The sequence below is a fragment of the Cherax quadricarinatus genome, chromosome 23 (assembly GCF_038502225.1).
Source record: "Cherax quadricarinatus isolate ZL_2023a chromosome 23, ASM3850222v1, whole genome shotgun sequence".
NCBI classification, from domain to species: Eukaryota; Metazoa; Arthropoda; class Malacostraca; order Decapoda; family Parastacidae; genus Cherax; species Cherax quadricarinatus.
The window spans coordinates 842,770-858,244 of NC_091314.1; positions in this window are offsets into that span (position 1 = coordinate 842,770).

The window sequence follows — 15,475 nt, forward strand, 5'->3', positions numbered from 1 at the left end:
TGTGAGACATATACTGTGTGGTCAGTGTTGTGAGACATACTGTGTGGTCAGTGTTGTGAGACATACTGTGTGGTCAGTGTTGTGAGACATACTGTGTGGTCAGTGTTGTGAGACATATACTGTGTGGTCAGTGTTGTGAGACATATACTGTGTGGTCAGTGTTGTGAGACATATACTGTGTGGTCAGTGTTGTGAGACATACTGTGTGGTCAGTGTTGTGAGACATACTGTGTGGTCAGTGTTGTGAGACATACTGTGTGGTCAGTGTTGTGAGACATATACTGTGTGGTCAGTGTTGTGAGACATACTGTGTGGTCAGTGTTGTGAGACATACTGTGTGGTCAGTGTTGTGAGACATATACTGTGTGGTCAGTGTTGTGAGACATACTGTGTGGTCAGTGTTGTGAGACTGTGTGGTCAGTGTTGTGAGACATACTGTGTGGTCAGTGTTGTGAGACATACTGTGTGGTCAGTGTTGTGAGACATATACTGTGTGGTCAGTGTTGTGAGACATACTGTGTGGTCAGTGTTGTGAGACATATACTGTGTGGTCAGTGTTGTGAGACATATACTGTGTGGTCAGTGTTGTGAGACATACTGTGTGGTCAGTGTTGTGAGACATATACTGTGTGGTCAGTGTTGTGAGACATACTGTGTGGTCAGTGTTGTGAGACATATACTGTGTGGTCAGTGTTGTGAGACATATACTGTGTGGTCAGTGTTGTGAGACATATACTGTGTGGTCAGTGTTGTGAGACATATACTGTGTGGTCAGTGTTGTGAGACATACTGTGTGGTCAGTGTTGTGAGACATACTGTGTGGTCAGTGTTGTGAGACATATACTGTGTGGTCAGTGTTGTGAGACATATACTGTGTGGTCAGTGTTGTGAGACATATACTGTGTGGTCAGTGTTGTGAGACATATACTGTGTGGTCAGTGTTGTGAGACATACTGTGTGGTCAGTGTTGTGAGACATGTACTGTGTGGTCAGTGTTGTGAGACATATACTGTGTGGTCAGTGTTGTGAGACATACTGTGTGGTCAGTGTTGTGAGACATACTGTGTGGTCAGTGTTGTGAGACATATACTGTGTGGTCAGTGTTGTGAGACATACTGTGCGGTCAGTGTTGTGAGACATATACTGTGTTGTCAGTGTTGTGAGACATACTGTGTGGTCAGTGTTGTGAGACATATACTGTGTGGTCAGTGTTGTGAGACATACTGTGTGGTCAGTGTTGTGAGACATATACTATGTGGTAAGTGTTGTGAGACATACTGTGTGGTCAGTGTTGTGAGACATATACTGTGTGGTCAGTGTTGTGAGACATATACTGTGTGGTCAGTGTTGTGAGACATATACTGTGTGGTCAGTGTTGTGAGACATATACTGTGTGGTCAGTGTTGTGAGACATATACTGTGTGGTCAGTGTTGTGAGACATACTGTGTGGTCAGTGTTGTGAGACATACTGTGTGGTCAGTGTTGTGAGACATATACTGTGTGGTCAGTGTTGTGAGACATATACTGTGTGGTCAGTGTTGTGAGACATATACTGTGTGGTCAGTGTTGTGAGACATACTGTGTGGTCAGTGTTGTGAGACATACTGTGTGGTCAGTGTTGTGAGACATATACTGTGTGGTCAGTGTTGTGAGACATATACTGTGTGGTCAGTGTTGTGAGACATACTGTGTGGTCAGTGTTGTGAGACATACTGTGTGGTCAGTGTTGTGAGACATATACTGTGTGGTCAGTGTTGTGAGACATATACTGCGTGGTCAGTGTTGTGAGACATACTGTGTGGTCAGTGTTGTGAGACATGTACTGTGTGGTCAGTGTTGTGAGACATATACTGTGTGGTCAGTGTTGTGAGACATATACTGTGTGGTCAGTGTTGTGAGACATACTGTGTGGTCAGTGTTGTGAGACATACTGTGTGGTCAGTGTTGTGAGACATATACTGTGTGGTCAGTGTTGTGAGACATATACTGTGTGGTCAGTGTTATGAGACATATACTGTGTGGTCAGTGTTGTGAGACATATACTGTGTGGTTAGTGTTGTGAGACATATACTGTGTGGTCAGTGTTGTGAGACATATACTCTGTGGTCAGTGTTGTGAGACATACTGTGTGGTCAGTGTTGTGAGTCATATACTGTGTAGTCAGTGTTATGAGACATATACTGTGTGGTCAGTGTTGTGAGACATATACTGTGTGGTCAGTGTTATGAGACATATACTGTGTGGTCAGTGTTGTGAGGCATACTGTGTGGTCAGTGTTGTGAGACATATACTGTGTGGTCAGTGTTGTGAGACATATACTGTGTGGTCAGTGTTATGAGACATATACTGTGTGGTCAGTGTTGTGAGACATACTGTGTGGTCAGTGTTGTGAGACATATACTGTGTGGTCAGTGTTGTGAGACATATACTGTGTGATCAGTGTTGTGAGACATACTGTGTGGTCAGTGTTGTGAGACATATACTGTGTGGTCAGTGTTGTGAGACATATACTGTTTGATCAGTGTTGTGAGACATACTGTGTGGTCAGTGTTGTGAGACATATACTGTGTGGTCAGTGTTGTGAGACATATACTGTGTGGTCAGTGTTGTGAGACATATACTGTGTGGTCAGTGTTGTGAGACATATACTGTATGGTCAGTGTTGTGAGATATATACTGTGTGGTCAGTGTTATGAGACATATACTGTGTGGTCAGTGTTGTGAGACATATACTGTGTGGTCAGTGTTGTGAGACATATACTGTGTGGTCAGTGTTGTGAGACATATACTGTATGGTCAGTGTTGTGAGACATATACTGTGTGGTCAGTGTTGTGAGACATATACTGTATGGTCAGTGTTGTGAGACATACTGAGTGGTCAGTGTTGTGAGACATATACTGTGTGGTCAGTGTTGTGAGACATATACTGTATGATTAGTGTTGTGAGACATATACTGTGTGGTCAGTGTTGTGAGACATATACTGTATGATTAGTGTTGTGAGACATATACTGTGTGGTCAGTGTTGTGAGACATATACTGTGTGGTCAGTGTTGTGAGACATATACTGTGTGGTCAGTGTTGTGAGACATATACTGTGTGGTCAGTGTTGTGAGACATATACTGTGTGGTCAGTGTTGTGAGACATATACTGTATGGTCAGTGTTATGAGACATATACTATGAGGTCAGTGTTGTGAGACATTTACTGTGTGGTCAATGTTATGAGACATATACTGTATGATCAGTGTTGTGAGATATACTGAGTGGCCAGTGTTGTGAGACATATACTGTCTGGTCAGTGTTGTGAGACATACTGAGTGGCCAGTGTTGTGAGACATATACTGTGTGGTCAGTGTTGTGAGACATACTGAGTGGCCAGTGTTGTGAGGCATATACTGTGTGGTCAGTGTTGTGAGACATATACTGTGTGGTCAGTGTTGTGAGACATATACTGTGTGGTCAATGTTATGAGACATATACTGTATGATCAGTGTTGTGAGACATACTGAGTGGCCAGTGTTGTGAGACATACTGAGTGGTCAGTGTTGTGAGACATACTGTGTGGTCAGTGTTGTGAGGCATACTGTGTGGTCAGTGTTGTGAGACATATACTGTGTGGTCAGTGTTGTGAGACATATACTGTGTGGTCAGTGTTGTGAGACATATACTGTGTGGTCAGTGTTGTGAGACATATACTGTGTGGTCAGTGTTGTGAGACATACTGTGTGGTCAGTGTTGTGAGACATACTGTGTGGTCAGTGTTGTGAGACATATACTGTGTGGTCAGTGTTGTGAGACATATACTGTGTGGTCAGTGTTGTGAGACATACTGTGTGGTCAGTGTTGTGAGACATATACTGTGTGGTCAGTGTTGTGAGACATATACTGTGTGGTCAGTGTTGTGAGACATACTGTGTGGTCAGTGTTGTGAGACATATACTGTGTGGTCAGTGTTGTGAGACATATACTGTGTGGTCAGTGTTGTGAGACATATACTGTATGGTCAGTGTTGTGAGACATACTGAGTGGTCAGTGTTGTGAGACATATACTGTGTGGTCAGTGTTGTGAGACATATACTGTATGATTAGTGTTGTGAGACATATACTGTGTGGTCAGTGTTGTGAGACATATACTGTATGATTAGTGTTGTGAGACATATACTGTGTGGTCAGTGTTGTGAGACATATACTGTGTGGTCAGTGTTGTGAGACATATACTGTGTGGTCAGTGTTGTGAGACATATACTGTGTGGTCAGTGTTGTGAGACATATACTGTGTGGTCAGTGTTGTGAGACATATACTGTATGGTCAGTGCTATGAGACATATACTATGAGGTCAGTGTTGTGAGACATTTACTGTGTGGTCAATGTTATGAGACATATACTGTATGATCAGTGTTGTGAGACATACTGAGTGGCCAGTGTTGTGAGACATATACTGTGTGGTCAGTGTTGTGAGACATACTGAGTGGCCAGTGTTGTGAGACATATACTGTGTGGTCAGTGTTGTGAGACATACTGAGTGGCCAGTGTTGTGAGGCATATACTGTGTGGTCAGTGTTGTGAGACATATACTGTGTGGTCAGTGTTGTGAGACATATACTGTGTGGTCAATGTTATGAGACATATACTGTATGATCAGTGTTGTGAGACATACTGAGTGGCCAGTGTTGTGAGACATACTGAGTGGTCAGTGTTGTGAGACATACTGTGTGGTCAGTGTTGTGAGACATACTGTGTGGTCAGTGTTGTGAGACATATACTGTGTGGTCAGTGTTGTGAGACATATACTGTGTGGTCAGTGTTGTGAGACATATACTGTGTGGTCAGTGTTGTGAGACATATACTGTGTGGTCAGTGTTGTGAGACATACTGTGTGGTCAGTGTTGTGAGACATACCGTGTGGTCAGTGTTGTGAGACATATACTGTGTGGTCAGTGTTGTGAGACATATACTGTGTGGTCAGTGTTGTGAGACATATACTGTGTGGTCAGTGTTGTGAGACATATACTGTGTGGTCAGTGTTGTGAGACACTGTGTGGTCAGTGTTGTGAGACATATACTGTGTGGTCAGTGTTGTGAGACATATACTGTGTGGTCAGTGTTGTGAGACATATACTGTGTGGTCAGTGTTGTGAGACATACTGTGTGGTCAGTGTTGTGAGACATATACTGTGTGGTCGGTGTTGTGAGACACATACTGTGTGGTCAGTGTTGTGAGACATATACTGTGTGGTCAGTGTTGTGAGACATATACTGTGTGGTCAGTGTTGTGAGACATATACTGTGTGGTCAGTGTTGTGAGACATATACTGTGTGGTCAGTGTTGTAAGACATATACTGTGTGGTCAGTGTTGTGAGACATATACTGTGTGGTCAGTGTTGTGAGACATATACTGTGTGGTCGGTGTTGTGAGACATATACTGTATGGTCAGTGTTGTGAGACATATACTGTGTGGTCGGTGTTGTGAGACATATACTGTATGGTCAGTGTTGTGAGACATATACTGTGTGGTCAGTGTTGTGAGACATATACTGTATGGTCAGTGTTGTGAGACATATACTGTGTGGTCGGTGTTGTGAGACATATACTGTGTGGTCAGTGTTGTGAGACATATACTGTGTGGTCAGTGTTGTGAGACATATACTGTGTGGTCAGTGTTGTGAGATATATACTGTGTGGTCAGTGTTGTGAGACATATACTGTGTGGTCAGTGTTGTGAGACATATACTGTGTGGTCAGTGTTGTGAGACATATACTGTGTGGTCAGTGTTGTGAGACATATACTGTGTGGTCAGTGTTGTGAGACATACTGTGTGGTCGGTGTTGTGAGACATATACTGTGTGGTCAGTGTTGTGAGACATACTGTGTGGTCAGTGTTGTGAGACATATACTGTGTGGTCAGTGTTGTGAGACATATACTGTGTGGTCAGTGTTGTGAGACATATACTGTGTGGTCAGTGTTGTGAGACATATACTGTGTGGTCAGTGTTGTGAGACATATACTGTGTGGTCAGTGTTGTGAGACATATACTGTGTGGTCAGTGTTGTGAGACATATACTGTGTGGTCAGTGTTGTGAGACATATACTGTGTGGTCAGTGTTGTGAGACATATACTGTGTGGTCAGTGTTGTGAGACATATACTGTGTGGTCAGTGTTGTGAGACATATACTGTGTGGTCAGTGTTGTGAGACATATACTGTATGGTCAGTGTTGTAAGACATACTGAGTGGTCAGTGTTGTGAGACATATACTGTGTGGTCAGTGTTGTGAGACATATACTGTATGATTAGTGTTGTGAGACATATACTGTGTGGTCAGTGTTGTGAGACATATACTGTATGATTAGTGTTGTGAGACATATACTGTGTGGTCAGTGTTGTGAGACATATACTGTATGATTAGTGTTGTGAGACATATACTGTGTGGTCAGTGTTGTGAGACATATACTGTGTGGTCAGTGTTGTGAGACATACTGTGTGGTCAGTGTTGTGAGACATATACTGTGTGTTCAGTGTTGTGAGACATATACTGTGTGGTCAGTGTTGTGAGACATATACTGTATGGTCAGTGTTGTGAGACATACTGAGTGGTCAGTGTTGTGAGACATATACTGTGTGGTCAGTGTTGTGAGACATATACTGTATGATTAGTGTTGTGAGACATATACTGTGTGGTCAGTGTTGTGAGACATATACTGTATGATTAGTGTTGTGAGACATATACTGTGTGGTCAGTGTTGTGAGACATATACTGTGTGGTCAGTGTTGTGAGACATATACTGTGTGGTCAGTGTTGTGAGACATATACTGTGTGGTCAGTGTTGTGAGACATATACTGTGTGGTCAGTGTTGTGAGACATATACTGTATGGTCAGTGCTATGAGACATATACTATGAGGTCAGTGTTGTGAGACATTTACTGTGTGGTCAATGTTATGAGACATATACTGTATGATCAGTGTTGTGAGACATACTGAGTGGCCAGTGTTGTGAGACATATACTGTGTGGTCAGTGTTGTGAGACATACTGAGTGGCCAGTGTTGTGAGACATATACTGTGTGGTCAGTGTTGTGAGACATACTGAGTGGCCAGTGTTGTGAGGCATATACTGTGTGGTCAGTGTTGTGAGACATATACTGTGTGGTCAGTGTTGTGAGACATATACTGTGTGGTCAATGTTATGAGACATATACTGTATGATCAGTGTTGTGAGACATACTGAGTGGCCAGTGTTGTGAGACATACTGAGTGGTCAGTGTTGTGAGACATACTGTGTGGTCAGTGTTGTGAGACATACTGTGTGGTCAGTGTTGTGAGACATATACTGTGTGGTCAGTGTTGTGAGACATATACTGTGTGGTCAGTGTTGTGAGACATATACTGTGTGGTCAGTGTTGTGAGACATATACTGTGTGGTCAGTGTTGTGAGACATACTGTGTGGTCAGTGTTGTGAGACATACCGTGTGGTCAGTGTTGTGAGACATATACTGTGTGGTCAGTGTTGTGAGACATATACTGTGTGGTCAGTGTTGTGAGACATATACTGTGTGGTCAGTGTTGTGAGACATATACTGTGTGGTCAGTGTTGTGAGACACTGTGTGGTCAGTGTTGTGAGACATATACTGTGTGGTCAGTGTTGTGAGACATATACTGTGTGGTCAGTGTTGTGAGACATATACTGTGTGGTCAGTGTTGTGAGACATACTGTGTGGTCAGTGTTGTGAGACATATACTGTGTGGTCGGTGTTGTGAGACACATACTGTGTGGTCAGTGTTGTGAGACATATACTGTGTGGTCAGTGTTGTGAGACATATACTGTGTGGTCAGTGTTGTGAGACATATACTGTGTGGTCAGTGTTGTGAGACATATACTGTGTGGTCAGTGTTGTGAGACATATACTGTGTGGTCAGTGTTGTGAGACATATACTCTGTGGTCAGTGTTGTGAGACATATACTGTGTGGTCGGTGTTGTGAGACATATACTGTATGGTCAGTGTTGTGAGACATATACTGTGTGGTCGGTGTTGTGAGACATATACTGTATGGTCAGTGTTGTGAGACATATACTGTGTGGTCAGTGTTGTGAGACATATACTGTATGGTCAGTGTTGTGAGACATATACTGTGTGGTCGGTGTTGTGAGACATATACTGTGTGGTCAGAGTTGTGAGACATATACTGTGTGGTCAGTGTTGTGAGACATATACTGTGTGGTCAGTGTTGTGAGATATATACTGTGTGGTCAGTGTTGTGAGACATATACTGTGTGGTCAGTGTTGTGAGACATATACTGTGTGGTCAGTGTTGTGAGACATATACTGTGTGGTCAGTGTTGTGAGACATATACTGTGTGGTCAGTGTTGTGAGACATACTGTGTGGTCGGTGTTGTGAGACATATACTGTGTGGTCAGTGTTGTGAGACATACTGTGTGGTCAGTGTTGTGAGACATATACTGTGTGGTCAGTGTTGTGAGACATATACTGTGTGGTCAGTGTTGTGAGACATATACTGTGTGGTCAGTGTTGTGAGACATATACTGTGTGGTCAGTGTTGTGAGACATATACTGTGTGGTCAGTGTTGTGAGACATATACTGTGTGGTCAGTGTTGTGAGACATATACTGTGTGGTCAGTGTTGTGAGACATATACTGTGTGGTCAGTGTTGTGAGACATATACTGTGTGGTCAGTGTTGTGAGACATATACTGTGTGGTCAGTGTTGTGAGACATATGCTGTGTGGTCAGTGTTGTGAGACATACTGTGTGGTCAGTGTTGTGAGACATATACTGTGTGGTCAGTGTTGTGAGACATACTGTGTGGTCAGTGTTGTGAGACATATACTGTGTGGTCAGTGTTGTGAGACATACTGTGTGGTCAGTGTTGTGAGACATATACTGTGTGGTCAGTGTTGTGAGACATACTGTGTGGTCAGTGTTGTGAGACATACTGTGTGGTCAGTGTTGTGAGACATATACTGTGTGGTCAGTGTTGTGAGACATATACTGTGTGGTCAGTGTTGTGAGACATATACTGTGTGGTCAGTGTTGTGAGACATATACTGTGTGGTCAGTGTTGTGAGACATACTGTGTGGTCAGTGTTGTGAGACATACTGTGTGGTCAGTGTTGTGAGACATATACTGTGTGGTCAGTGTTGTGAGACATATACTGTGTGGTCAGTGTTGTGAGACATACTGTGTGGTCAGTGTTGTGAGACATATACTGTGTGGTCAGTGTTGTGAGACATATACTGTGTGGTCAGTGTTGTGAGACATATACTGTGTGGTCAGTGTTGTGAGACATATACTGTGTGGTCAGTGTTGTGAGACATATACTGTGTGGTCAGTGTTGTGAGACATATACTGTGTGGTCAGTGTTGTGAGACATATACTGTGTGGTCAGTGTTGTGAGACATATACTGTGTGGTCAGTGTTGTGAGACATATACTGTGTGGTCAGTGTTGTGAGACATATACTGTGTGGTCAGTGTTGTGAGACATATACTGTGTGGTCAGTGTTGTGGGTGACATATATACACTGTGAGACATACATAAATATACTACCTGGTTACCAGGTATATTTATACATTGTGGTGGACTCAGGAGTTTATTATTACTGTCTTGCATTATCTTGTAATATCCTGTTGCTGTCAGCACTTCCCGTTCCTCCCTCTCCCCCTCCCCTCCCCTCCCCCTCCCTCCCTCTCCCCTCCCTCTCCCCTCCCCCCTCCCCTTGCAACACTTGGGGAGGAGCTCTATGCAACATTTGGAAGGGAGGTGGTATAAGGGTGTGCTGGCTGGTGGTGCTCTTACAAACAGGTTGTCTGCTGTTAGTGGCAGGATTCTTGACTCCTACCACCGCCCTGCCAGTCACTACACCAGCAGTCTCTACACCAGCAGTCACTACACCAGCAGTCACTACACCAGCAGTCACTACACCAGCAGTCACTACACCAGCAGTCACTACACCAGCAGTCACTACACCAGCAGTCTCTACACCAGCAGTCACTACACCAGCAGTCACTATACCAGCAGTCACTACACCAGCAGTCTCTACACCAGCAGTCACTACACCAGCAGTCACTACACCAGCAGTCTCTACACCAGCAGTCACTACACCAGCAGTCACTACACCAGCAGTCACTACACCAGCAGTCACTACACCATCAGTCACTACACCAGCAGTCACTACACCAGCAGTCACTACACCAGCAGTCACTACACCAGCAGTCACTACACCAGCAGTCACTACACCAGCAGCCACTACACCAGCAGTCACTACACCAGCAGTCACTACACCAGCAGTCACTACACCAGCAGTCACTACACCAGCAGTCACTACACCAGCAGTCACTATACCAGCAGTCACTACACCAGCAGTCACTACACCAGCAGTCACTACACCAGCAGTCACTACACCAGCAGTCACTACACCAGCAGTCACTACACCAGCAGTCACTACACCATCAGTCACTACACCAGCAGTCACTACACCAGCAGTCACTACACCAGCAGTCACTACACCAGCAGTCACTACACCAGCAGCCACTACACCAGCAGTCACTACACCAGCAGTCACTACACCAGCAGTCACTACACCAGCAGTCACTACACCAGTAGTCACTACACCAGCACTCACTACACCAGCAGTCACTACACCAGCAGTCACTACACCATCAGTCACTACACCAGCAGTCACTACACCAGCAGTCACTACACCAGCAGTCACTACACCAGCAGTCACTACACCAGCAGTCACTACACTAGTAGTCACTACACCAGCAGTCACTACACCAGCAGTCACTACACCAGCAGTCACTACACCAGCAATCACTACACCAGCAGTCACTACACCAGCAGTCACTACACCAGCAGTCACTACACCAGCAGTCACTACACCAGCAATCACTACACCAGCAGTCACTACACCAGCAGTCACTACACTAGTAGTCACTACACCAGCAGTCACTACACCAGCAGTCACTACACCAGCAGTCACTACACTAGTAGTCACTACACCAGCAGTCACTACACCAGCAGTCACTACACCAGCAGTCACTACACCAGCAGTCACTACACCAGCAATCACTACACCAGCAGTCACTACACCAGCAGTCACTACTCCAGCAGTCACTACACCAGCAGTCACTACACCAGCAGTCACTACACCAGCAGTCACTACACCAGCAGTCACTACACCAGCAGCCACTACACCAGCAGTCACTACACCAGCAATCACTACACCAGCAGTCACTACACCAGCAGTCACTACACCAGCAGTCACTACACCAGCAGCCACTACACCAGCAGTCACTACACCAGCAGCCACTACACCAGCAGTCACTACACCAGCAGTCACTACACCAGCAGCCACTACACCAGCAGTCACTACACCAGCAGTCACTACACCAGCAGTCACTACACCAGCAGCCACTACACCAGCAGTCACTACACCAGCAGCCACTACACCAGCAGTCACTACACCAGCAGTCACTACACCAGCAGTCACTACACCAGCAGCCACTACACCAGCAGTCACTACACCAGCAGTCACTACACCAACAGCCACTACACCAGCAGTCACTACACCAGCAGTCACTACACCAGCAGTCACTACACCATCAGTCACTACACCAGCAGTCACTACACCAGCAGTCACTACACCAGCAGTCACTACACCATCAGTCACTACACCATCAGTCACTACACCATCAGTCACTACACCATCAGTCACTACACCAGCAGTCACTACACCAGCAGTCACTACACCAGCAGTCACTACACCAGCAGTCACTACACCAGCAGTCACTACACCAGCAGTCACTACACCAGCAGTCACTACACCAGCAGTCACTACACCAGCAGTCACTACACCAGCAGTCACTCACACACCCTCAGTCACTACACCAGCAGTCACTACACCAGCAGTCACTACACCAGCAGTCACTACACCAGCAGCCACTACACCAGCAGTCACTACACCAGCAGCCACTACACCAGCAGTCACTACACCAGCAGTCACTACACCAGCAGTCACTACACCAGCAGCCACTACACCAGCAGTCACTACACCAGCAGTCACTACACCAACAGCCACTACACCAGCAGTCACTACACCAGCAGTCACTACACCAGCAGTCACTACACCATCAGTCACTACACCAGCAGTCACTACACCAGCAGTCACTACACCAGCAGTCACTACACCAGCAGTCACTACACCATCAGTCACTACACCATCAGTCACTACACCATCAGTCACTACACCATCAGTCACTACACCAGCAGTCACTACACCAGCAGTCACTACACCAGCAGTCACTACACCATCAGTCACTACACCATCAGTCACTACACCAGCAGTCACTACACCAGCAGTCACTACACCAGCAGTCACTACACCAGCAGTCACTACACCAGCAGTCACTACACCAGCAGTCACTACACCATCAGTCACTACACCAGCAGTCACTACAACAGCAGCCACTACACCAGCAGTCACTACACCATCAGTCACTACACCAGCAGTCACTACACCAGCAGTCACTACACCAGCAGTCACTACACCAGCAGTCACTACACCAGCAGTCACTACACCAGCAGTCACTACACCAGCAGTCACTACACCAGCAGTCACTACACCAGCAGTCACTACACCAGCAGTCACTACACCATCAGTCACTACACCAGCAGTCACTACACCAGCAGTCACTACACCAGCAGTCACTACACCAGCAGTCACTAAACCAGCAATCGCTTCATCAGTCACTACACCATCAGTCACTACACCATCAGTCACTACACCATCACTCACTACACCAGCAGTCACTACACCATCAGTCACTACACCATCAGTCACTACACCAGCAGTCACTACACCAGCAGTCACTACACCAGCAGTCACTACACCAGCAGTCACTAAACCAGCAATCGCTTCATCAGTCACTACACCATCAGTCACTACACCATCACTCACTACACCAGCAGTCACTACACCATCACTCACTGTAACTGTAACTCCAGTTACAGTCAAAGGCAACATTGACTGATCCACGGAGTGCGATCACAGCTCACAGTCCAGGACTTGGTGTTCAGGGTGCAGGTGCTGGTCCTTAGGGTCCAGGACCTGTTGCTCAGGATGCAGGTGCTGGTCCAGAGGGTTCAGGACCTGGTGCTGAGGGTCCAGGACCTGGTGCTGAGGGTCCAGGACCTGGTGCTGAGGGTTCAGGACCTGGTGCTGAGGGTTCAGGACCTGGTGCTGAGGGTTCAGGACCGGGTGCTGAGGGTCCAGGACCTGTTGCTCAGGATGCAGGTGCTGGTCCAGAGGGTTCAGGACCTGGTGCTGAGGGTTCAGGACCTGGTGCTGAGGGTTCAGGACCTGGTGCTGAGGGTTCAGGACCTGGTGCTGAGGGTTCAGGACCGGGTGCTGAGGGTCCAGGACCTGGTGCTGAGGGTTCAGGACCGGGTGCTAAGGGTCCAGGTGCTGGTTTTGAAGGTCCAACACTTAGACTTGAAGGTCCAGTCTTTGACTGTTCCAGTGTTCCAGTTGTCATTGCATCAGTTACTATTAAAGTAGTGAGGGAGAGATAGAAGGAGAGTGAGAAGAAAGATGAATGGGAGAGACTCAGTAAGATGAAGATGGGTAAGAGTGTACACGGTGAGAGACAAGCAGCAGAGAAGATGGGTAAGAGAGTACACGGTGAGAGACAAGCAGCAGAGAAGATGGGTAAGAGAGTATACGGTGAGAGACAAGCAGCAGAGAAGATGGGTAAGAGAGTACACGGTGAGAGACAAGCAGCAGAGAAGATGGGTAAGAGAGTACACGGTGAGATACAAGCAGCAGAGAAGATGGGTAAGAGAGTACATGGTGAGAGACAAGCAGCAGAGAAGATGGGTAAGAGAGTACATGGTGAGAGACAAGCAGCAGAGAAGATGGGTAAGAGAGTACATGATGAGAGACAAGCAGCAGAGAAGATGGGTAAGAGAGTACATGGTGAGAGACAAGCAGCAGAGAAGATGGGTAAGAGAGTACACGGTGAGAGACAAGCAGCAGAGAAGATGGGTAAGAGAGTACACGGTGAGAGACAAGCAGCAGAGAAGATGGGTAAGAGAGTACACGGTGAGAGACAAGCAGCAGAGAAGATGGGTAAGAGAGTACACGGTGAGAGACAAGCAGCAGAGAAGATGGGTAAGAGAGTACATGGTGAGAGACAAGCAGCAGAGAAGATGGGTAAGAGAGTACATGGTGAGAGACAAGCAGCAGAGAAGATGGGTAAGAGAGTACATGGTGAGAGACAAGCAGCAGAGAAGATGGGTAAGAGAGTACATGGTGAGAGACAAGCAGCAGAGAAGATGGGTAAGAGAGTACATGGTGAGAGACAAGCAGCAGAGAAGATGGGTAAGAGAGTACATGGTGAGAGACAAGCAGCAGAGAAGATGGGTAAGAGAGTACATGGTGAGAGACAAGCAGCAGAGAAGATGGGTAAGAGAGTACATGGTGAGAGACAAGCAGCAGAGAAGATGGGTAAGAGAGTACATGGTGAGAGACAAGCAGCAGAGAAGATGGGTAGAGAGTGGTGAGAGACAAGCAGCAGAGAAGATGGGTAAGAGAGTACATGGTGAGAGACAAGCAGCAGAGAAGATGGGTAAGAGAGTACATGGTGAGAGACAAGCAGCAGAGAAGATGGGTAAGAGAGTACATGGTGAGAGACAAGCAGCAGAGAAGATGGGTAAGAGAGTACATGGTGAGAGACAAGCAGCAGAGAAGATGGGTAAGAGTAAAAGGTGAGAGACAAGCGGCAGCGAAGATGGTAAGAGAGTACATGGTGAGAGACAGCAGCAGAGAAGATGGGTAAGAGAGTACATGGTGAGAGACAAGCAGCAGAGAAGATGGGTAAGAGAGTACATGGTGAGAGACAAGCAGCAGAGAAGATGGGTAAGAGAGTACATGGTGAGAGACAAGCAGCAGAGAAGATGGGTAGGAGAGTACATGGTGAGAGACAAGCAGCAGAGAAGATTGGTAAGAGAGTACACGGTGAGAGACAAGCAGCAGAGAAGATGGGTAAGAGAGTACATGGTGAGAGACAAGCAGCAGAGAAGATGGGTAAGAGAGTACACGGTGAGAGACAAGCAGCAGAGAAGATGGGTAAGAGAGTACATGGTGAGAGACAAGCAGCAGAGAAGATGGGTAAGAGAGTACACGGTGAGAGACAAGCAGCAGAGAAGATGGGTAAGAGAGTACATGGTGAGAGACAAGCAGCAGAGAAGATGGGTAAGAGAGTACATGGTGAGAGACAAGCAGCAGAGAAGATGGGTAAGAGAGTACATGGTGAGAGACAAGCAGCAGAGAAGATGGGTAAGAGAGTACATGGTGAGAGACAAGCAGCAGAGAAGATGGGTAAGAGAGTACATGGTGAGAGACAAGCAGCAGAGAAGATGGGTAAGAGAGTACATGGTGAGAGA